The following is a 24,338-nucleotide window of genomic DNA, read 5'->3' as shown; positions in this document are numbered from 1 at the left end:
AATTTTTATCAGGGTCTATTCTGAAAAGCCTGGGATACCTTGTACTCCAGAAATTAACTTCTGGTAGCTACAATGAAAAGAACCTAAATGACAAAGGGAAGCCAGTCAAGGGGACTTCAGGGGTTACTGGAATCCCTTTTTTCATGGAAGGTGTCTTATTTTTACTGGATAAAGTTTTAATGGTTCTAAAATCAATGTATTTAATATAGAAAAGTTGGAAAGCATAGAAAAATTTAATAAGGAAACTTACATCCATATGATACAGACCAGATACTCTGTAATTAGATATTTTCCTTGCCTTATAGAAAATTATTTTTGGTAAAAATCCTAAATTTAGGTAACAGCCCAATTTTCATTCTTCTAGGTAGTCAAGGGAGTATTAAAAAGTTTGTAGTAAGCCTGCAATACCTTGATTCACCTTAACTAAAATAATCCAATGACAATGTCACACACCTGGGGAAGGCCTGGTCTAAACATCTTAAGGCAGCCTGTCCTTCCATTGTAAGGCAACACCACATAACAGAAGTGTAATGCAAGCCCCAAATGAGAGTTAGATTTAAGATCTTAAATTTTTTAAGATGTATTTTATTTATTTATTCATAGAAGAACTGGGGTATAGTCCAGAGGTGTGGGAGGGCGGGGTAAGAGGATTCACCAGAGACAGAGTGGGGAGCAGAACAGGCAGATTTACTGAAATACACTGCTGAGGGGAGCAGTAGGTAAGACAGGAGAGGTCTGCTGCGCCATATGTGGGTCAGCTCTCTGGCCTGGATTGAACTCAGGCCGCAGTGGCTGGTCATAGCTTGATAGCACGTCAACTTTAATCCTTGCGCCACCAGTGAGGCCCCTGACATCTTAAATTCTATAACTGCACATTGAATGTGTAAAATAAAACAAGTGAAATCAATTTTAATAACACATTTTAACTCAATAGATCCAAATTGTAAACATTTTAACATGTAAATGATAAAATAATAATTAACAGGCTATTTTACTTTCTTTTTATTTTCCTTCTAAGTTTTCAAACTCCAGGATGTACTTTATATTTACACCATATCTCAATTTGGACTAGTCATATTTGAAGTACTTAGTGGGTATATGTGGCCAACAGCTGTCATACTATTCTAAGTGAAGGTCTAAGGTTTTAATTGCGTTCAGAAGGACCATTTTCAGAAGCAATTATTCAAAGCTGGTGCTGGGTGCCTTATCCTATCAGATGGTGCTTAATGTCATCTAAATTAACATAAAATACTGTTTTCATTGTTTATCGAACTGCTTATTGCTTAACCAACCACTACATGAAATAGAAACCTTGTGCTAACTTGAAATACCTGGTTAGAAAATCATTTTAATTATAACAGACCAGTGGGGAAAGAGAGAGATCAAAGAAGATTGTCTTAGAGAACACAAATTCCTCCACAGATACTAGTTGTTTGAGGAATTTTAATATACAATAATATGGAATAAATTTGTCGAATGGTTCATGTTCCATTATTGTCTCATTGTGGGTTTCTAGAATACATTTTTAGCATAAAATGATGAGCTGATTGCAACAAATAATGTCCACTCCAGCAACACTAGCAACATACAAACTTCTAGCAAGAACTGACCCTAATTCTGAGTCTTATCTTGTAAAAGCCATAGTTGTTTCCTCAGTGTCTGCATTAAAAAACAAAAAAGCCTTATAATCTAATCACCTGAAAGATTATTTCAATAAATTGATGAATGAGTTACACATTGGCTATAAAATATTAAAAAAAAGAAGAAGAAAATTTACATAAGTCAGAGTTCTACAACATTAAGACAACCACATTGGCATGGAGGTTTATTTACTTCCAGCTCCTTCTAAACAGTTCTGATACCTAGTTGGGATCTTCATAATGTACATAGATATTTTCCTGTTTTTCATTTAGTAATACAATGAAAACATTACATTGTAAACTATTTGTGAATATACAACTGTAAATTTTATGGGCTGCGTAATACAGCATTGTGTGGAATTGACCTTTCTAAGAAGAAGGTAACCCCTATGTTAGCTACCATTCAGTTTAGAAATAGAATAGTGCTGGTATTTTACACCCTCCCTGTGTGCTCTTCCCTAATCACATTCTCCTTTCTTCCAGAAATTAACCACTACTTTTGAGAAAATTATTGTTATTTTATTGACTGTGGTGAGCCATTACCTTGGTGGCTCCCCAATGAAATGTGACTCCCTCTTATGCTGACCTTCTATAGTCCCCTCTAGGTGCCTATGACTTGCTTCAGTCAACAGGATATTAATAAGCACAATGCAACAGAGATTTAATAGGTGTTTGCCATGTAGTGTCCATTTTTGGGGAATATTCCCTCTTGGAACGCTGAGATCACCGTGCTGTGAGAAAGTCCAAGCTAACCAAGCCCCCCAGTTAAGTGCCAACTGCCCCATCAAACTGTCCCAACCAGCCACCCCAGCTATGGTTCAGTGTGGAGCAGAGATGTCCCTTTCTTGGTGTGCTCTATGCAACCTGACCCACATTGTAAGCCAGTAGAATCACTGGTGTTTTGTCACTTAGTTTTGCAGATTTTTTTGGTGATTTATTTATTTATGCATACAAGAACTGGGGTACAGGCCAGAGGAGTGGGGAGAGGGTGAGAGAATTCACCAGAGACAGAGCGGGGAACAGAACAGACAAATCCACTGAAAAACACTGCTGAGGGCAGCAGCGGGAGAGTCAGGAGAGGTCTGCTGCGCCCTGTGGGTAGCTCCCTGGCCGGGGATCGAACTCGTACTGCAGTGGCTGTGGATAGCTTCATAGGGTGTGTCTTACCCCCTTGTGCCACCAGGGAGGCCCAGTTTTGCATGATTTTTTAGGGCAGCAATAAATAACCGAAACACAACCTCTGTGTATCCCCAAACAATGCATCATTTCATTTTGTCTATTTTTGAACTAATATCAAAGACTGTGAAATATGTTATGTGGTTCTTTTTTTCTGTGACATTTCTTTTGTTAAACATCTTGTCTGGGAGAAGCCACCATGTTATTCTTTGCATTTAAAGTTCATTTATTTTCTTTCATGAGCAGCGTTGCACAATTACTTATTTATTTTCTTTTCTTTTCTTTTTTTATAGAGGCATGTTTTTATTTATTTATTTGTTTGTTTGTTTGTTTATACATGCACTGGGTACAGTCAGAAGCGCGGGAGGGCGAGAGAATTCACCAGAGCCAGAGCGGGGAGCAGAGCAGGCAGGAGGACCGAAGTACACTGCTGAGGGGAGCAGCGGGTGGCAGGAGAGGTCTGCGCGCCATGTGGGACCCTCCTCCAGTGGCCGGGGAGCAGCCGGGGATCGACCCGGCGCCGCAGAGGCTGCGGGCAGCTTCGCAACCCAGCGCTCAACCGCTGCGCCACCGGGGAGGCCCTTATTCATTTTCTTGTTGATGGACATTGGGACTATTTCCATTTTGGGTCTATTAGAAGCAAAGTTACTCTGGACATTCTTGTACACATCTCCCAGGGAGCATGCTCAAGAGTTTCTCCATTCATCTCATGTGGTGCTCTGGGAGGGAGATGCATTCCAGGACCCACGGGTCCCAGGAACACCCAGCAGCAGCAGCAGATGCCACCTATACAGGCCATATGGCACTTGTTTTTCAAAACTGTTGCCTCAGATTGAAACTCAAATACTTCTTAGGGATCTACATTGTGCTTGGTTTTGAGACTGCAGAAGTGACCAGGACACAACTCCTTCCCTTGAGAACCTAACGGAAGTGTAGTGTGGAGTGGAGTGAGGGTAGTATGGAGACAGAAATGTCAACAGATAATTATCATCGAATTTGGAAAGTGCTAGAAAAGAGGGAAGTACTGAGTACTGTGGGTGCTCTTCTCTATGCTCCTCTCAGTCCACACTCTGCCTTCTTCACCCCTTCCTTTGCTTTAGGAGGTTGACCTGCATAGCTACATGAGTAGATTCTCTCGCATTCTAGATTCTGGTAGCATTGGTCCATGACAGGAAACAGTAGGTAATGGAGTGTGAAAGGGAGAGTGAGCGGGTTATTTATCCCCTTGACTTCCTCCCTGTGGAGTGGCATTGGGCTGCATCCCTCCAGGAGTCTCTGCTCCATGCTAGGTAGCCCTCTCCTGGGGACTCTCTCCTGCTAATTCCAACAGGAATTAGCCTGCCAAGGAGAGTGGTATCCGCCCTCCCCTTAGCACTTCAGGACTGGGCTAACCCTTGCATTTTCTCTATAACCTCAGCAAATATTCTTTTATTAAGTTTTTAAGTCTTTGCTAAACTATCCTGATTGGAGTGTGTTCTTATTTTCCTTCTGAACCCCTGAATGATAGTGTCTTATCCTGCTGGTGGGGTGGGGCAGTGTGGTGACCTAGCAAGGTGGCTTCACAAAGGAAATGACATTGGGTTTAAAAACTAAGAATTTTCTCTAAAATTGTGTTAGTCTTAATTTCTCATAAACCAAATGCAATAGTTAATGCACCCCCAGGCACAATCTCTCCTTACTGTAAGTTTTTCTCCTCATCAATGGCTCTCCACTTTGTAAGAAGGACTCTCATAAACAAACATTTCTCAAGAACAATTTTAGTTGTTGTTCTGGTGTTTGTTGATTGCAAACATTTTATAATGAGAAACACCTTTAAAATGAATTGACATATAATTAATCCCAGAGTACATATATCAATATAAACTTTTAAATGGTACATATATGTGTGAAATATTTTTTATTCAGTCTGCAGGTGAAGCTTAGCTCACATATGGATTTGAGATCCCCTTGAAAAGTTCTGTGCTTTTTCTCCCAGGGGTTCATGGCCCAATTTAGGAACCATGAATCTAGGCAGAGCTTCTATATCCCTCCTCTTCTCTCCTCTACCCACTTCCATCCTAAGCACAAATAACCAGACCATTGAATGTTAGAGTTGGAAGGAGAACTATAATTTACTGGGTCCATTGGAGGTAAAGTTACCATCTCGAGTCATATACCTAGTTAGTGACTAAGTTAAGAGTAAATATGAGGTCCCTTATCTCCCAGATTAGATTTTTTTGTGCTACTAAAAAGTAAAAATTTCATTCTCCCATGGTTACATTTTGTGCCAAAAATTTGATCTCTCAGTGTCCTCCAGATTGAACAGATGGTAAACATTTCCTTTCTCTCCTTACCCTCCCACTCCCTGCTCATTCTAAGGCAGTAAGTCCTGGAATGGCAGTGAGTCTGAGCCCAGCCAAGGACCAATTTCTACACCATGGGAACAGTGGGCGTGACTAGGTTTAGCCCATTTCAGATTAAGGGCAAGAGTGATCATCTACTCCCCCAACCCCCATACCAAGGAACAGGGGGATTTAAGTCAGCCATGGGTAGAACAATTAGGTGTGGGGCTTAAAAATGGAGGAGGCCACCTGGTGAGCTTGGAGAGCTCTAGAAGAGACTATAAGTTGGTCTATATTATTAACAGCCATCTTATGTCTGCCTGATATTTCTCAGTTTGGCTGTACATGTTCATCCCCAAGATCTTGTCTATGTCCTATGAAATACAAATATTGGGCCCTGGGAAGTATTGGGTCTCAAGAGAAGTGACCAATGGTATCTGGTCAGAAGTTGAACTTCTTACCTCTTTGTCATTCACAAATTGCCACTGCACCAGAGTCAACAAGGCAACTAGGGGCTTGAAGGTTGAAGTTTCCCCACTGGAGATTAATGTGTTTTCTATGTTTCATTCTTAAGGCCAGGAAACAAGACATTTGTTTCAGTCATTGGTTGGCAACGTAGACCAGAAGGACTCAGCCAGATAGTGAGAAAGTTTTGAGGACAGAAGGGTCTTCACAATGAAACAATTTAGGTTTTTCTCTGTAATCAGAGGCATCTACATAAGTTTTGAAAATGTTCTGGTCCATTGAAAAATAGTCAATTCAGGAAATGCCCCGTGTTTGAACATTTTATGTGTGGCAGGAACTTATTCCAATGGAAGTAGTAGTAGATGTTCATTGTTTTATTGACCGAGAGTGATTTAGACATATAATTTGAGTTAGATCTACTGTGTTATTGTGGTTCTCAGCCCTCTGGTCACTGTTGCTTGGCTAGAGATGGATATCTGATCCAAGCTGAGCCAATTACACTATTCATTCATTGCCATGGCTGACTGTTATAGGAATGGGCACTTGACCCAACTGGGTAAATAAAAACCCAGGATTTTTTCCCCTTGGCTCATGTGTGGTGACAAAGCTAAGTGATGTGAACCTGGGTGCTGGAGCATAAACCCTGATTGTTGACTTTTCATTTCATTTCTTTTTTTTTTTTAAAGATTTATTTATTTATTTATACAAGTACTGGGTACAGTCAGAAGTGCGGGAGGGTGAGAAAATTCACCAGAGCCAGAGCAGGGAACAGAACAAGCAGACTGACGAAGTACACTGCTGAGGGGAGCAGCAGGTGGCAGGAGAGGTCTGTGCACCATGTGGGACCCTCATCGGTGGCTGGGGATCAAACCAGTGCTGCAGAGGCTGCGGGCAGCTTCACAGTCCAGCGCTCAACTGCTGTGCCACCAGGGGAGGCCCCTTTTCTTTTTTTTAGTACAAGTCCCTGACTTAAGGTTTGATGCCAAAATATGTATTTCAAAGGTGATTAGCTAAAATAAACACATTTCAAGCCACATAACTAGGTAAAAAGCCAGGCTACCTCCCACCAATAAGGGTTTTTTTTGTTTGTTAATTTGTATTATAGATGCTGGTTGATTTTGATAATCATTTGGGCTCTCTTGGGTTTTTTCTTTCTTTCTCTTCCCATGTTTTAAATTCATGCTCTCATGCCTTAAGTTTAGCAATAAAGACTGAGCCTGCAAAATCCTAAACCTCAACTCTAGTAGAATCAGGACTTCAGGCCCATGTGCTTGCTCGCTCTCTCTGCCGGTAAACTCAATATGGCCCAGGTGTGCTGTGTAATTCCAGGTCTTATCAGTAACAAACTTCTATTTTTTCAAAATTTCCTGATGGCTGTTACTGGAGGGCATCTTGCAATTGTAATCAGAACTCCAAGGGCCAGTCCAGTCATATTAGATTAAGAGGGGAAATGTCTATGGGAAAGACATTGGGCACATATGAGAGACCTCAGACATTTCTATCTGATAGCAGAATTATCAATAGGCTGAAACCAGCATAAAATAAAACTGCTAGCAGTAATTTTGCAGTGATTTGGTGAAGCCTAAGAGAAGAAAGCTGACATACAGAGAATGGCTGAGATGAGAACTCAAGAGGGAGTCCTGGTAGCATTCTATTCCTGGCTTGAGTTTACTTTCAGGATATGAATTTCAACAATTCAGTTATATAACTTTAAAAAAATTCCATTTGCCATTTGTAACCAAAGGAATTCTGACTAATTCTCATGTGGTATAAAGCAGTAAATTTCTTGAAATTAAGTTCCATATCTTAAACCCTCCAGTATCTGATGCCACCACGTGATTTTCTCTGAGTAGACCCAGAAGAAAATATTAAGAACTATTAATAGGTCTCTTATTTCAGGTCTCTTATTTCATTTAATATACATTAAATGTTTATTTTGAGTTCTATGTAGGGAAAGCCACGTAGAGAAATCTCCTAGATAACTGAATGAAACTCCAGGAACCATTTTTTGCATTTAAGAAATGCCTTCAGAATTATAAATCTGGAATTTCTATTGATCAGGCTGGGTAAACATCGGACAAAATTAAAGTCAAACCAAGAGAATAGTGAAGAACTATTCCAAGAAACCAGTATACTATTGTCCCAGAAACCAGTATACTATTGTCCCAGAAACCAGTATACTGGAGTCCTCCCAGATCCAGGAGCAGGGAGGCTAGGGCGTTTTTAAGGGAGCCAACTCCTACAAAGAGAACTCACAGCGTCCTGCAGGACTTTGACCAGAGAAGTATTGGGGAGTGAGAAGCCACTGGCTATTTAAGCAGCCCCTGAGCTTCACTTTCTCCCTGGCCTTTTATTATATTCATTTGTTTTATTATATTCATTTGTTTCAGTCATTCATTTGGATCTTCTTTGAGTACCTATTAGGCACTGGATACTGTCCTAGTGCTGCCAAGATAACTCACTGACTCCCTTTATATCTTTGATGCAACAGTGTTGTTCCTTGAGGTTACAGTTACGTGATCTGAGTATGGTAAGGGGTCCAGGGAAGGCAGTCAGACATACTGTACTAGGGGAAGTAGAAGTGGGTAGGGGAAAGGTAGGGACCTGTTCAAAGGACCCCAGCTACTAGTTGAGCTCTGAAATAGGCCAGACACCTGGGAAGGGAGACTGATCAGAGCAAGGACATTTGACATATTATAGCATCTTGGAACTTGCTAGGACTGAGCAAAAATATGTGTTCTACTACTCATAGTTGTCTTCTCTAGAATGTGTCTTTATTCAGGACATTGTTTGTGAAGATCTTCTCCTGTTTGTTTAGTTGCTTTTTGTGGAACCTGATTTTTAGTGAATTCACAATCCTACAGCCTATTCCCTACTCAGTGATTTACAAGCCAGTAAGGGCGATGGAGTCTTGTGTGTAATACATGTTCTATAACAAATCCCTAAAGAATTGAATCCTATCCAAAAGGAGAATTCAAATAAGTTTAAAGTGGATGCATAATAATAATGTAAAAGATACTTTTATCATTAAGTTGTGAAAATAAAACATGGTTTATTCATAAGGAGAAAACAACACTTTTGTGATTTACAAAGGAAACAGAGGGCCACATGGTCTAACCATTATGATGGGCCTATGCTGACTTCTTTATGGTAGGTTTCTCTAAATTTTAGTCTTCAGTTCTAAAATGAGTCCCATTTGACAATTAAAGAGGTCTGTGGCATTATAATAATGGTGTTATTTAATAGTAGAAAAAGAAACATAATATGAAAGTATTTATTGACATAGAATCAAGTATTTAAATACTAGCTATAAAGAGCCACTTTCTAGGACAAAGCCTTGACAGTATTGTGTTGTATTGGGTATTTAATAAATTAGATATTTATTAGAGGGGATTAATGAGTTTATTTTATACAAATAAGTTATATGAAATATTTGTAGGTATTCTACTCATTGGTTCTTAATGAGTTTATTTTATATAAATAAGCTATATGAAATATTTGTAGGTATTCTACTCATTGGTTCTTAAGGGGCTGTGATCCCTACAAAGACTTACAGTTTTGTAATTTCAGAACTCCTTGGGTCAGTTGAACTCCATATATACTCCTCTTGGGAAACTCTCTCTATTTTTTATAGATAATATCCAGAATTAAATTAAAAATTACTGGATATACCTACCCCCCAAAAAGACCAAGAGAAAAAAGAGACAATAGAAATATGCCCACAGTGGTGGGTATGCTGTGAACATACATCTGATGAGGTATGAACCTGTACCAATGAGTCACAGTGTTGTAAACTGCTTACCTCAGTGAAAAATAATCCATTTTTTTAAAAAGGATGAGGCAAATCTTTAAAAAAGAAAAAGAAATGTGTCATGAGTAATCAAGACAGTGGAATTATTAGGTACAACCTTTAAGTAACTATGATCAATATTTTTAGGAAATAAATATTTTAGCAGGGAATTGGCATCTGTATTAAGTAATTAAGTAGAAATTCCAGAGCTGGAAAAATGACCCCTTTTATTTACTCCCCCAAATGCCTTGAAATTAAGAACATACTAGATGGGTTTCACAGCATGTCAGAGCCATCTGGAGTAATGATTAGTTATCTGTAAGATAGATGAATAGAAAATGTCCAGACTGAAGCAAGAAGAGAAAACTAAGTATGGAAAATACAGAAAAAAAGCATAGATGTCATATGGGGCTAGGTGACAAGCCTTAAAAGCCATGTAATTGGAGTGCCTGAAGATGGAAACGGAAATGATACAGATGCACCTTTATCAAGAGATAAAGGACCTTTATCAAGAGATAAAGGTGAAAAATGTTTAAAACTGATTAGAGATAACAAACTATTCAAGACATAAAACACATTAGTATAAATACAAAGAAGTCTGTGGCATTATAATAATGGTACATGTAGGCATATCATAATAAAAGTTCTAACAGAGAACAAATACAGAATAAATACTCGTATAATTCAAAAGAAAGCAAGAAAAGAGAGAAAATGGATCACAGAGGGACAAGTAGAAAACCAGTGTTAAGAAGGAAGATATAAACTAAACTGTGCATAATTATATTTTTAAATACAAACTATCTTAATACTCCAATTAAAAAGCCAACATAGAAAAAACTGTAACTGTATGCTTCTGATTAAGAGACATACCTTAATTATAAGGAGTCAAAAGAGACTTTAAGCAAGAAGTAGACTACAGAGGAAATTTTAAAGAACCAACTCACCAGGAAGTTCTAACAATTCATATTTGTCTAAACCTAATAACATAACTTTAAAATTAGAGTACAGTACTGAAAAGGGATATGGGAGGACATGGCAATCCCACCACTATAGTGATTTTTTTTTAACCACTATAGTGATTTTAATGATTTTTTTCAGTAACATTTAGAAGAAAGAAACATCAGTAGGGATACAGAAAAATTAGAAAGTTTAATGAATAAATTCCCTGATCCATATAATAGAACAATGGATGCAACAAGTTCAGAATACATACTTTTTATATAAAAATATGTCTTAAATAATTTCAAAAGAACTAATCAGAAATAACTAGAAAATATCTATATATTTGAAAATTAAGTTATCCACATCCAAATATCCTACAAGAAGGGAACTTAAAGGAAATTTGAAAATATTCTAAATTGAATGATAATTAAACTATGATATATTAAAATATGTTAATGAGCTAAGATAGTACATAGAGGAAATTTTTTAATCCCTATGACATATATTAGACAAAGAGAGAGACAAATTAGGTAAATTATCGAAGCTTCTATCTTATGATAAAAGGAACAAAATAGACAGCTCTCTCTGCCTGCTTGTGTCTGTGCAAGCATCTTCTTCTCTCTTCCCTCCTAATAAACCTAACCTTTAAAAAATAAGTAAATAAAAGGAACAACATATTAAGAAGGCAGAATAAATAACATATAAAGATAAGAGTAAAAAATCAGTGAAATGAAAGAGAAAGAGAACAGATGAAATCAACAAATCTAATTGCTGGTTCTTTGAAAAGTCCAATAAAATTGATGAGATCAATCGTCTAAAATTGCAAGATTAATCAAAGAGAGAGTAAGGAAACATGCAAGGGAGAGAGAGAAAATACAGACTATCAAAGTATATACTACTAAAATGAAAAAAATAGTAAGCATGTTATTAATTAATCACTTTATGTTTAATTTGGATGAATAAAATTTACATGAATGGGCAAAATCTTGAATAACACTTATCAAAACAAATCTTAATAGTCCTATAGATTAGAAAATGAAATCTGGAATTGTCATTCCACAAAGAAAGCTTCAGGCCAATTGGCTTCACTGGTGAGTTCTTTCAAAAATTTAAGAAAGAAAAACAATTTCAGGTAAATTCTTTAATGGAATAAAGATAATGGAAATTGTTCCAACTTATTTTATGGGACCATAAAATAATGCCATCACCTAACAAGAATATTCTTGGAAAGCAGAGTGCAGAACAATCTCCCTCTTGATCATAAGTGCAAAATGTTAAAATGAAAATTGAAAAATTGAAGCCAGCAATTCATTAAAAATATATACACCATCCCTAGGTTTATTCCAGGAATGCCAAGTTAATATATTATTTGAATATCAGTGAAATCAGTACATTCACAGAGGATATCTATAGGGGTCGAGAAAATAACTGAAAGAAGTCAGTGCCCATTTGTGGTTTAAAAGGGAACAAAACAAAACCTCTGAGCAAGCTAGAAGATTTAACCCCTAAAAGAGATAAAAACAAATTCAGAATGTTTCCTATCCTGGGATATCACTGGGGAATGCTTTTATTATGAGTAGGATGAATTCCATGAACCAGTTGACAAAAACGTCCACAGTAACAGACCAGTGAATAATAATAGTTTTCATTTATTAAACATTTAATGTGTTAGACACTGTGCCAATACTTGATCTCATTTAATTCTCATAGAAACCCAAGAAGACATGGTATCTTCCCCATTTGACAGATGAGGAACTAGAGGTTCTGAAAAGGTAAGTAACTTGCTCAACATGACATAGCCAGATTTAAACAGATCTGTATGATTTTAGAGCCCAAGATTTTAACGAATGCAATTTCTGGGATGTTTCCTAAGGTATAGCCTCTCTGTACCATCCTGCAGAGATGTATAATAAGGAGGTTATCTGCCCCATTTTCTAGAGGGTCCTGCCCTTCTACTTTACACATCCTGTTCCCTTCACCTCTTCTGAGAGAGGCCCTTATAGCAATACCATGAGGGAGTGAGTAAGGACACAGAAGAGTTGGTGGTGCTGGTGGGTGAGCTTTGGAGTTGAACTGTCGTTTGAATCCCACTTCTGTCATTTAGTAACTAGGAATTACAGCAAATTAGTTTCCCAGAAACTTCGTTTCTTTAATGTTTTTGTTGTCAGTGGTGATGATTTGTCTGGATAATGAAACCTTGTGAAATGATGTGCAACTTCTTGTAAGTGCATATGTGCTTCTTTTCCAATGAAGAGGGATCATAATTTTCATAAGCACTCAAAAGGCGTTCTGCCCCCAAACTAAATAGAACTACAGCTTTACATGTCACAAAAAAATTATCAAAATAATTTTTTATGATTGCTGTGGATGAGTGGTAGCAACATATTAGCTAAACACTTAGAAATGCTAAAGGCTGGCTTCAAATAAAGAGTTTATTTGGCATATGTGTAAAAATAGGAAAGAAAATCTATATTCTCTACATTCGATATCTCTCTATATACGATAACATACATGTATGTATGTGTGTGTTTCCTAGATTCAAATTGATTTTATATCTGTAAAAATATCTCTAGAAGGCTATACACAAATTCTAAAACACCATTTACCTATGTGGAGAAAAACTAGGTGACTGAGAGCCCGGAATGGGAGAGAAATTTTTCATTTATATACTTTCAAACATCCCTTCTCAATTTCTGAAATTTGAACCATATTAATTCATTATATGATTAAAAAAACTTTAAAAATGAGAAAAGAGAATACCTTGTTTTAAATATTATTTATTCATTTACACAAGAACCGGGGTACAGGCCAGATGCGCAGGAGGGTGAAAGGATTTACCAGAGACAAAGCGGGGAACAGAACAGGCAGACTGACGAAATACACTGCTGAGGGGAGCAGCGGGCGCGGCAGGAGAGGTCTGCCGCACCCTGTGGGACCCTCGCCAGCCAGCTGGGATCGAACTGACACTGCAGAGGCTGTGGACAGCTTCAAAGCGCGGCGCTCAACTGCTGCGCCACCAGGGGAGGCCCAAGAGAATACCTTTTTAAAAAAGACCTCACAAAGTTAATATTTTGGTCAGTTTCTGAAACATAAATCTTAATTACCATGATTGAATTGACCAATTTAGATAAATATGGGACTAAATTAAACTGATATTTGCTAAGAGAGTAGAACATAATTGTTCTTCTGAAAAAAAAAAAAAAAGAGATAGACATAAGAGGTGATGGATGTGGAGGTTAATTTGATGGTGGGAATCCTTTCATAGTGTGTATCCAATCATCACATTTCTACTTTAGAGATCACATTTTTTAGAAATTTTATTTGTCAGTTACACTGGAATGAAGCTGAAAAAAGGACTAAACATCAAAGCCAAGAGTTTTAGCATACCTAAACAGAAGTAAAGACTAACTGGAACCTGCTAGCTTCTTCATTTATAGTAGTTCAGCTGTTCTGTGTCAGGTTGCCCATAAGTTTGGGATCTAATCATTTTTGGTGGCTTGAAAGAACTACCTTTAAGACCTGCAAATTTTTATGGAGCTTAATAGTCAGTTCATTTGAATCCACACTGGATGTCTGTTAGAGTTTGTCCTAAGCCTCAGGCATAGCACATGTGGTCATGGGCTAGTTGCTTTCTGTCCCTAGGGTGCAGGCTGCCTTCAATGTTAGGCCTTAACATTTGTTTAACTAATCAATTTGCTGTGTGACTGCATTGAGGCAGAAATAAGCCTTGTTAGCAAGCAGTCCATTAGGAGGCTGCTCACTTGGTTTAAGCCATTCTGGTTGACAACTGTACCAGTGAGGGATAGTTTCCTCAGGTCAGGAGCCTCCACCTGATCTATCTGGAGGGTTCTTTACATTTGACATTTTATGAAGATGTGAACAGGTTTATTCAAAATGACTGAGCTCTGCCTTTAATTAGAATTTCACAAAGTAGTGATGTATTATAAAGTATACACAATGGATTCTGATATCTATTTTTAGTACCATCTCATTAGGAAACTGGTGACAACCCAAAGGTCTGGATTATTTTTCTTCTTCTGTGTTTGGGGATTTTTTGGATCCTACAAGAACTTGCCCTGTACCATTTTTTGCTGGATATTTGCTTCTCTCTTCAGTGTTTTTACTACTTAATTCTTAATCTCTTACCTATAATTTGCTTAAAGTACCATCTTTAAGTGCTTTATGACCACTGTCTGTCCTCCCTTGCCCCCACCCATGCCACTATTCTTAGTAAAATACTGAGGACTTCTGTTCCCACTAATTGGGCAGGACCGGAAGCAGCCTCTGCTCTTGGTGCCTCCAGCCTGAAGCTTGTGTGTGTTCTCTTGGACAGCTGCCTTCTCTTAGCAGCACCAGTGCCTTTCCCTTCTGCCATGTCTATAGAAGGGACATTTCAGATCACTTAGGGGAAAAGAGTCACTGCCATTACGAAAGGAGGAGAAAACTGATCTTGCATTGCTCATTTGCCGTGAGATATGGCCAAACATTGCACTGGTCAGGACTAATTTGAGGGCTTGCTGTTTAATTAGGTCCTTTAGGCTAGAGGCTGTGAACCAAGAGGATGGGGAATCCTAACCTGCCTCCTGCTGATTGCCCTCATTACCTCTAGAGCCCCCCAATGAGCTTGTTGCTTTAGTGTTTTGGCCTTGTAACTGAAACCTAATTCTATCATTCTCACTTGTTTTAAATTTAATTCCACTCAAGTGAAGTCATGAACCTGGGGCATTATGAGGGATTCCTGGCAAAAGAAAAATAGATTTTCCAGAAGCCTCCATGTGTGGTCTTCAGCTCACCATTAAATCACATCCAGTACTTGCTATCCCAGTTTGCACCCTCTCATCTCAGTGTTATTATGGATTTCAGATTATGGTGCAAGTGCTGGGAAAATGTGGACATCTTGGCCCTAAAGTATTTTTTGCTAGACTCTGGGACCTGCTTCTGCTCTTCCTTTGCCTTCGACCATTAGGGTGATGGGTTAAGGCGCGTATATTGCATATGTCAGTTCTGTAAGAAAGACAGGTGAATAGTTCAAGTCATCTCACACAGGGTCTTCTTTACAGAGATTTGTTTCTGTTAAGGAAATTTGAGAAGGGCAGAAACCCTCCGCTTGCTAACTTGCAAATGGCATATCCCTCAGCCAGCAGAGTCCAGTTTGAACCCTTCCACTGCAGTTGGCAGGGGGCCCAGGTGGTGGAATCTCTACCCAAACACCAAGCCAAGTATCCTCAGGGGAAATGTCTATAAAACAGGGTTTCTTTTGTAGCCCCTAAAGGCAAGAAGAAAACCCCCAATCTTAATGGCTACTGTCAGGTGAGTTCCTGGTACTGGGAGAATTATCAGGCTTTTCCATAGGACATCAGTGCGGGAATCCAGGTAGACTATACTGCTGGAACTTTGTGAGCCTCAATTAGGGGAAGGACAGTATATACAAGTATTGGGGTGGGTATTTAAAAAAATAATTGCAGTGTAGGAAACAACTGAATGATCACAGATCCTTGCCCTTCTCTTTCCATTGGGGAACTAGAATGCCAAGAAGTTCTTGTCCAGCCACAGTGCAACACACACACACACACACACACACACACACACACACACACACAATTACAACTCCCTTGAGGTTCTGGTTCCCTATTCTGGAGAGGAATAGATAGCTGGATATGACAGGACAAGAACACACTCTGCAGCCAAACAAAGCACCACCACGATTGACTTACTCCTCAATTTTGCAAGTGGCTTAACCTCTCAGAGCCTCCATCTCCTCATCCTTAAAATGGGGATAGTTAGACCCACCTCACAGGATGTTCTGACATTGAAATGTATAAAAATAGATGGAATAACTCCTGGCATCCCATAGGAGCTCAGTATTATGACTGTTCTTTGGGGGAGGAGGGATGGCATCCTTTCTGTCTCCCCACACTTTTACCTTGGTGCACAGAATAAGCATTTTGCCAACAGAAACATGGGGAAGAAGTCCTGCCTGTCGCCTGCCCCTCACTCTCCTGCCAGGAACAACTTACCTGATGGGGGAAGACTCACAGAGGAAATGTTTCTGCTGAGCACATTCTTTTTTTCAGCTTCTACTTTCCTTCTTGTAAATTCAGCCAGTTCAGACCTAGCGCGAGCACTGTTAGACTTGCCAGCACATTGGAATTACCGGGGAGCTTTAAAGTATGTACTATTGGCTGGGTCCAAACTCGAGATTCCGAGGTCATCACTGTGGGGTGTGGCTCAGGCATCAGGGGTTTTATAAGTTCCCAGTGACTCTAACCTGCTACCTGGTAGGATAGCATTGTTCTAGAGGCTAGAACGATGCGTGATGTCTTGTTTTTCTCTGTTTGACTCTTTCCTGAAAACTGTGAGTGTTTCATGCTCTGTGGCACTTCACACAACAGGCTGGGGACGCACCTGCTCTGCAGACCCAGTTGTCCCACATCAGACCTCAACAATCAACTGGAAAGAATGTAGTAGATGTCTACTACATTGAATGTAGGAGATGTCTTCCTCAATCACAGGGGTCAGTTAGTTTCAGCCTTAAATCCAGTTTGACCAGATGTTTTACAGATAGAAACAGTGCCCTATGAAACTGGTATGAATCAAACTGGGAGGTTGCTGACAATTACCGCCACTCCTCCATTCCTGAGTTGTCCTCCATGTGAGGGCCCACATCATGGTCCTCCTCACTGTTTCTGACGTAGTTTAGAACCTCATTGGCACAACTGCTGCCCTCTGCAAATGGGGCAAAGCAAGGCTATTCTGAGCTGCCTCAGCAGCAATGTGTTGGTTGGCAAAAGGTTGGCCTCAGACACTTCAGAAATGCCAGCTGATGACCGGCGTGCTCTGCCACACCTCATAGCTGCCAGCCTACCCCATGTGCCACTCTCATTCATTGGTTGGAAAGCTGTAGCAAGGTTGTGCATGGCTGAGCAACCCTTCCCCCACTTTCTTAGTAGTTTCACCACTATCCAGAGACCCAGAGTTTCAGAACCCATGTGGCCACACTCCCCATCCCCTGCTGCCATACAGGCGTAGGCCACAACCCTCTATGCCAATAGCAGGAAAGACTGGGCCTCCCGGGGCTATGGCTCTGTGTGTTGCATATATTATTCTTGCAGTTGGTATAACTCTTCAGATCCAAGGAGAACCCCTTGTGTTGCCAGTTATAGCTCCCAGAAATATTAATAGGCTCAATTTATTGGATAATATGTGCTAAATACTTAATGTGTCTGATTTAATTTAATCTTCACAAAGAAACCTATAAGAAAAGAATTACCATTCCCGTTTGTTGATGAGGAAACGGCATCTGAGAACTTAAGAACTAGAGAGAGTAGTTTGGGGTGTTCAAATTGAAACCTGGTGTTTGAATGATTCTAATGCTGCCTCTTTCCCCAGTTCAGGACACCCACACTTACAAGGCTTCCTCCTGGGAACACTGAGCTATTATATAGTGACCATGCTTTTCCTCTTTTTAGTACCCTTGAAGCAACTGGTGTGCCCACAAACTCTTGCTGGGCAGACAGGTGAGTTGTCTCATGATCCATAAAAGGCAGAAGGATCCCATGACTCTCTGAACCCTGTGTATGTGTTGGAGGTTTTAAGTCTAGTCACCGATACCTTCTCCACTTTGGATCCTAACAATTCCAGACATAGACAATGAAAGACAAAATGAGGCTGAACAATTAGTATCAGATGTACTGTCCAAGATAGAGGGCTTCTCATTTATGGCATTGGAGAACACAGTCTGGACTTGGGTCAGAGTGAGACTTCGTACTACTTCCTCCCACCTCAGCCTAGGACTGGGGACTTCTCTGGAGGAAAGGAAATTGAGGCGGTGAACTCCAGGCTTACATGCCCTGCCAGTTGCCTGAAGAGAGCCCACTTATGATCTTGTCAAATGCAAGAGAAAGGGAGAGTACCCCCTCTCAGAGTGAGAGAGGCAAGCTGGAGAGCTTGCTTATGGAATGCAGACCAGAAGCACAAGCATCCACCATGCATGGGTGCAGAGTGGGTGTGAAACAATAAGCCAGAGGAAACAATAAGGTTAAATAAGGCCAGTGCTGTCCTCATTCAGGGCTCCCCGCCCCCCGGGGAATGTGACTATCATCAATCAGAGAAGCAACTCTTTCTCCATGAGGAGGAACTGGTGTAAGGCTGGAGAAAACTGGCAGTCTCTTCTCCAATTTGGCTTTCTCTTGGGACAATCCTTACCTGGGAACAATAGAACAATAGTGTAGACATCCCATTAGCGCTAACAGTGGTTCATCCTGTCCAGATGCTGCAAATGAGGTTGACAAGAGGCTCAAAGTAGGGCATAGTGGCAAGCAACTAAGTGAGAATAGTTGTTTAGCGCTGTGTTTTGTTGTTTTGTTTTTTTTTTCATCTGTAACAGGATTGTGTAATGCGGATGAGCCTTAACTTGTATAACTCTTTGCAACTTTGTTTGAACTGAGTCTGAATTACTTGCTCTTACTAGGCTGGGAGGCTTGTGTTATTTCCTAAGATTGGGTTAAACCAGGCTGGTCTCTGCAATTCTAAATCTCATAGTTCTTCTAACCACCCTCCCAGAGCTTAATATACGCTAATAGAAACCATTGCGATCCCTTATGTCTTTTTTTTTTTTTAAGACTTAACTTTTTATTTTTTTTAATAATAAATTTTATTTTTATATTCCCTTATGTCTTTTCAAAGTCTGAAATGGATTGTTATATAGTCCTACCACAAATGGGCAGTGGGTTCAAAAACAGGAAGTAGTCTGGTGTTCCCTTCGTAATCAGCAGATTCTTTTATGCCAAACACCAATTAGTGGTCTACCTGGCCCCTTTTAGCTATTACATCCTATGACAATTCACCCAGAGCTTTGAGGATAATAATCAGATTTTATCAGCTAAGAGACTAAAAGCATAGTGTACATCTGTGTATCAGAGTCTGGATAAATAAATCCCACCCAAGGAATAATGTAAAAATAAAATTCTAGTTCTGAAATTTAATATGTGCCACATAGAAAATCAGTCTCCCAATTTTTCACACTCCCATCCCTTCAACACCTTTTGTTCTAGGAACCCAACTGCTGTATTTAGACTGAAATGCTCAAATATTCTGCTAAATGAAGCCACAGCTGCTCTGTCAGAAACATCACATTAAAATGTGTTCTGAAATCATTTGGCAATGTTCTGGGGACAACTTTCATTTCATGAGCTACAAAACTAGCTCTGGGCATGTTGAAGACTATGAGCACCTCTGCCATTCTTCAAAGGGGGCAGGGATGCCAGAGGGAGGGTGGTGGCAGCATCCAGCCATGCTAGGCCAAGTAGAGTGGCAGAAATGAGAAGAAAAATTGATTTTTATATTCAATTTTATTTCTTTAGTGCGCCACAGGTTTCACAGTCACTCACCTGACCCAAAATTGTAAAAGCACCAAAGAAAAGACAGAGAAAGAAGTCTCTCTTCCCTCCTAGTCACTCAGCCACCCAGTTTCCCCAGAGGCAACAGTGTTCGATTTTTTTTGAGCAAACCTGCAGATGGATTTTATGCCTATACCAGAAACAGAGCGGGGAACAGAACAGGCACACTGACTGAAGTACACTGCTGAGGGGAGCAGCGGGCAGGACTGCCGCGCCATGTGGGTATCTCGCCCACCAGCCGGGATCGAACCCGTGCTGCAGAGGCTGCGGACAGCGTCACAGCACTGTACTCAACCGCCTGCACCACCAGGTGAGGCCCCTCAGTGTACTTTAAATTGCGAATTATTATGAATGTGGTTGATTATGTTTTCAGAGACGTTTGTATTTCTTTTCCTGTGTAGTGATTGTATCCTTTGTTCATTTTTTTTCTATTGCATTTGTTGGTTTTTTTTTTCCTTACTGATCACTAAGAGTTCTTTTGTATGGGAAGCTGACCCTTCTTCTGAAGTATGAGTTGCAATTATTTTTGTCTCAGATTGTCGGCTTTGTGCATGTTCGGCTTTGCTATGTAGTAAAATTTACCACCCTTTTCATTTATGGCTTCTGCTTTTAAAATTATTATTGTTATTATAGTTAGGTCTTCCTACTCTAAGATTATAAAACAATTCCTGCATAGTTTCTTCCAGTGCTTTTTTGATTTGAGTTGTTACACTTAAATCTTTTGTGGGGTAAGATGTTAAATATGTATTCCACTTTATTTTTGTCTTAATGGCTAACCAGCGGTCCAGCTGTATCAATTGCATAAGTCTAATTTTCCCCACTGATATCAGGTGTACATACTGGGTCCATTTTTAGACTTCCCATTCTGTTCCATTGATCTGGCCATGAACCAGTACTTTGCAGTTTTAGTTGTATCTTTATGTTTGGACATCTAGTGGTGACAATCCTGCCTCTTTATCTTGTCATTATTTTGTTTTTCTTCCATGTAAAAATTAGACTGATCTTGACTAGTTAAAAAAATTATGTTTATGGGTCTTCCTTGGTGGTGCAGGTGGTTGAGCGCAGCGCTGTGAAACTGTCCGCAGCCTCTGCAGAGCTGGTTCAATCTGGGCCAGCAGGCGAGGGTCCCACGTGGCGCTGCAGACCTCTCCTGTTGCGCCTGCTGCTCCCCTCAGCAGTGTATTTCATCAATCTGCCTGTTCTGTTCCCTGCTCTGTCTCTGGTGAATCCTCTCACCCTCCCGCGCATCTGGCCTGTACCCTGGTTCTTGTATGCATAAATAAATAATAAATCTTTAAAAAAAATTATGTTGATATTTTAATTTGTATTTCATTAAATAATTTAGGGAGAACCAATATACCTTAATGCGGTTTTAGGAGACTATTATTAGGAAGGAAAGAGCTTGATAAAACTGGGGAAGAGAATAGACATTTCTATGTGTTACATATAGACATAGATTTTATTTTATTTATATGCATAATTTTGTTTTAGGACAAGAGTGTATATCAAAAATCTTTGGAATAGGAGAAACAAAAAAAAAAAATTCCTGTGTTAGAAATGGTTACTAACCACTCTCCACAATAAGGCTGCATAGAGATTTACAATGAACAATAGCAAATGAGACTCTGAAAAGTCCTTTAGTAGAGATGCTTAATTGCTTCTGCTGACCATGTTGCTTCACAAGTATGTTGAAACACGAATCCTTCTCCAAAGAACACCCCTTAATATTCTACTACATACTCAGAAAAAACTTAGTTTAGAGACTTTCAGGGCCAATTGTAGATATTTAAAAAAATAATTTCTGCATACAAGGTCCTTTCCAGTGTTGATGTTCATTGATTCTAAACCTCAGTGAGGTAAGGTTCTAGGACAATAATCTTTAGAAAATCATTTTTGATTTCTCAAGTTTATCCCTACAGGACAACAGGTGAACAAATACTGTTTCTCCTTCTTCCACTGTTGGAATTCCACTACTGTGAATTCACTAAAATGGAAATAAAATGTATTATGTTACCCTTCTAGTCATTCATTCATTCACTTGGCACTTGTTAAATACCTACTATGTGCTGGGCTCCACCTAGTCCCCTTTCATGAGTCAGGAGGGGTCTCAATATACAGGGCCTGAAACTGAGCTTCCAGACCCCTCTCATGCCTCTTCATCACCTTCTTATGTTCACTTTGAGGTATATATTTCTAAGCAATTGCCCTGAAGACAGTCTTAATTTTTTATGGGAAAATCATAAGTCTTGGGCCCTGTTTGAATTCCTGAAAATGACATAATAGAGTCTGACTCTAGTCAAGATGAGGCAGAAGGGGGAAAAAAAGAAATCCCTTCAAGTGGTAGGGACTCACTTAAAGACACAGATGTTTCTGTATATCATTTGCAAATAGAAAAGACACAAAGATAACTTAAGAGGAACATTATGAAAAAGCAGGAGTTATCATTTAAATAACACTTTAATCATCTTCTTTGGTGGTAATATTCCTCTATTATGATATCTCTTTGAAATAAGCACAAGGAAAATGAGTAGAGACAGCAGCACACAGAGGCAGCACACCCAGTGACTAGCTGGGTGACTCAGCACCAAGACTCCTCTGCACCCTGAACTGGTGGAAATGACATCCTTTTCCAAAGACATCAGATCCTATAGTGGTCATCACTGATTGGGGTGCAAGATTCATGATTTTTATGTGGTTCCATGTTCTTAATATAGATCTACAGATCCAACTACCCCCCTCCCCCACTCCAAGGGGGAGGAAAATTCAAAGAGACTATCTAGGAATATTAATAGAAGTGCTGAAAAGCATCAGTGTTTGCAGTTAAGTCCTAAAACACATCTAGGAGTGTTTTCATCCATCACTTTTCATGGATGTACGGGCTGGACTTGCTAAAGACACAGGGCAGAAATCTGATCAGATTAGGTCCGTCAATCTCTTTTTTTCTTCTGCCCAAGTGGGCATTTAACTACGTCACAACTAATAATATTTTGAAGGTCCATAGAAGACATATGGCTTTTTAATATAGAATACATATGGCTTTTTAATATAGAGTTTATGTAAGATTAAAAGCTTCTATATTTACTAAGCTTAATCCTACAAACAGAGTGGAGAATGCCTTAAAACAAATGCCATCCATAGACATATTTCTGGTATCTTCTTGACCACTAGGTATTCTGTAATTTCATAGAGACCAGTGGTGGTATACTAAACTAAACCCATACTATGGTTCTATAAAAGACAAATGATTAGAAGCTCCAAAAGTTTATGAATGGGCAAAGGCCTTAGAAAGTACTTACTGCATAGATTAAGAAAATATAGTATATATACACAATGGAATACTACTCAACTATAAAAAAGATGAATCCTTATCATCTGTGACAACATGGGAGGAACTAGAGGGGAATATACTAAGTGAAATAAGTTAGGAGAAAGATAAATACAAGGTGATTTTACTTATATGTAGAATATAGAGGGAAAAGAAACCAAAGGAATTGACAAAACTAAACCAAAACAAACCCTAGAAATATGGCTGCAGAATTAACAACTCCTCCAGGGGGTGAGAGAGAGGGTGGGGGTGGGGAGAAAAAGGGAGGGGGCCCATGTCTTAGAGTAGATGGATGCTTTGATGATGGGGGTGGTATGATAACAAGCATCTGTGAACCTATTCCCCTAAATCATATACAGTGTTGTAAACCAATATTACCTCAGTAAAGAAAAAAATTAAATTATCTACTGCAGTGATTGTCCAACTGTGTTCTAAAGAACCTTGCAGTTGTTTTTACTGTAATTCTTTCACTTGCTGCATTTGTATTTGCTGTAATTCTCATTTGAAAATGGTACAACCAATTCAAACTGTCGGGAAAAATCCAGCGTTAGTAGCATCAGGCATACCTGGATCCAGATAATCAAATAATGCTGTCAAGCCACCTTCTCTCTGCTACCCTCTTCTTTATCTCTTACTTCATCTTTCCTCGGTTTTAGAGTTTCATTCTCAGTCAGATTCTCTCCTATGAAGCAGAAAAGATGGTCAACAGCAGTTTGAAGCTTTTGTTCTACCAGCAAAGCAACCCAGAACAAAGAGCATTCTTTTTCCTGACGTTTTCAGGAGAAAGTCTTAACAGTGAGTCTCACTGATCCTGAGTGGGTGATGTGCTCATTCCCAGGCCAACCACGGTGACTTCACGTGGCCAGGTCTGGGTCACATTCCTACCTCCAGATTTGTGGCTGAGGTTACTATGTGTGTGTGAAAAAAAAGAAACAAAAAGAGCAGGAGAGAGAGACTACAGTAGAGGAAGCAAGTACTTCTCCACAAAGCAGTAGACTGTTATCTAAAGATTCTGGAAGATAAAATATATTGGAATGCCACCAGTCCCCTCTCACTTTCTCAGACATCACAGAAAGGGGAGAAGGGGGAAGTGGGTAGTTCTCCAGTTCTTTTACACCTGCTTCAGAAAGAGCGAGCGTCTCTGTTCTAATTTTCCCAACATTATTGAGATGTAACTGACAAATTGTGTAAGTTTAAGGTGTTCAACAGGTAGATTTGAGGCAGTTAGGTATTGCAAAATGATTACCATTTACCTTAGCTAACACCTCTCTCACATCACAT

General features: G+C 39.5%; 1 long non-coding RNA gene across 1 annotated transcript in view; it reads left to right on the top strand.

Annotated features, from left to right (window-relative positions):
• LOC129144804 (uncharacterized) overlaps nucleotides 1–24,338 on the top strand; it is a 161,045-nt gene that overhangs the window by 75,612 nt on the left and 61,095 nt on the right. Inside the window, exon 3 of the long non-coding RNA XR_008549443.1 lies at nucleotides 12,045–12,106. This is a non-coding gene — a long non-coding RNA (uncharacterized LOC129144804). The remainder of the gene's footprint in view (nucleotides 1–12,044; nucleotides 12,107–24,338) is intronic.

Source organism: Talpa occidentalis, unplaced genomic scaffold (genome assembly GCF_014898055.3).
Source record: "Talpa occidentalis isolate TD23 unplaced genomic scaffold, MPIMG_talOcc4v2.1 talOcc4.7, whole genome shotgun sequence".
Classification (NCBI taxonomy): Eukaryota; Metazoa; Chordata; class Mammalia; order Eulipotyphla; family Talpidae; genus Talpa; species Talpa occidentalis.
Note: the sequence above shows the minus strand (reverse complement) of the source record. Positions and strands in the feature narration are given on the sequence as shown.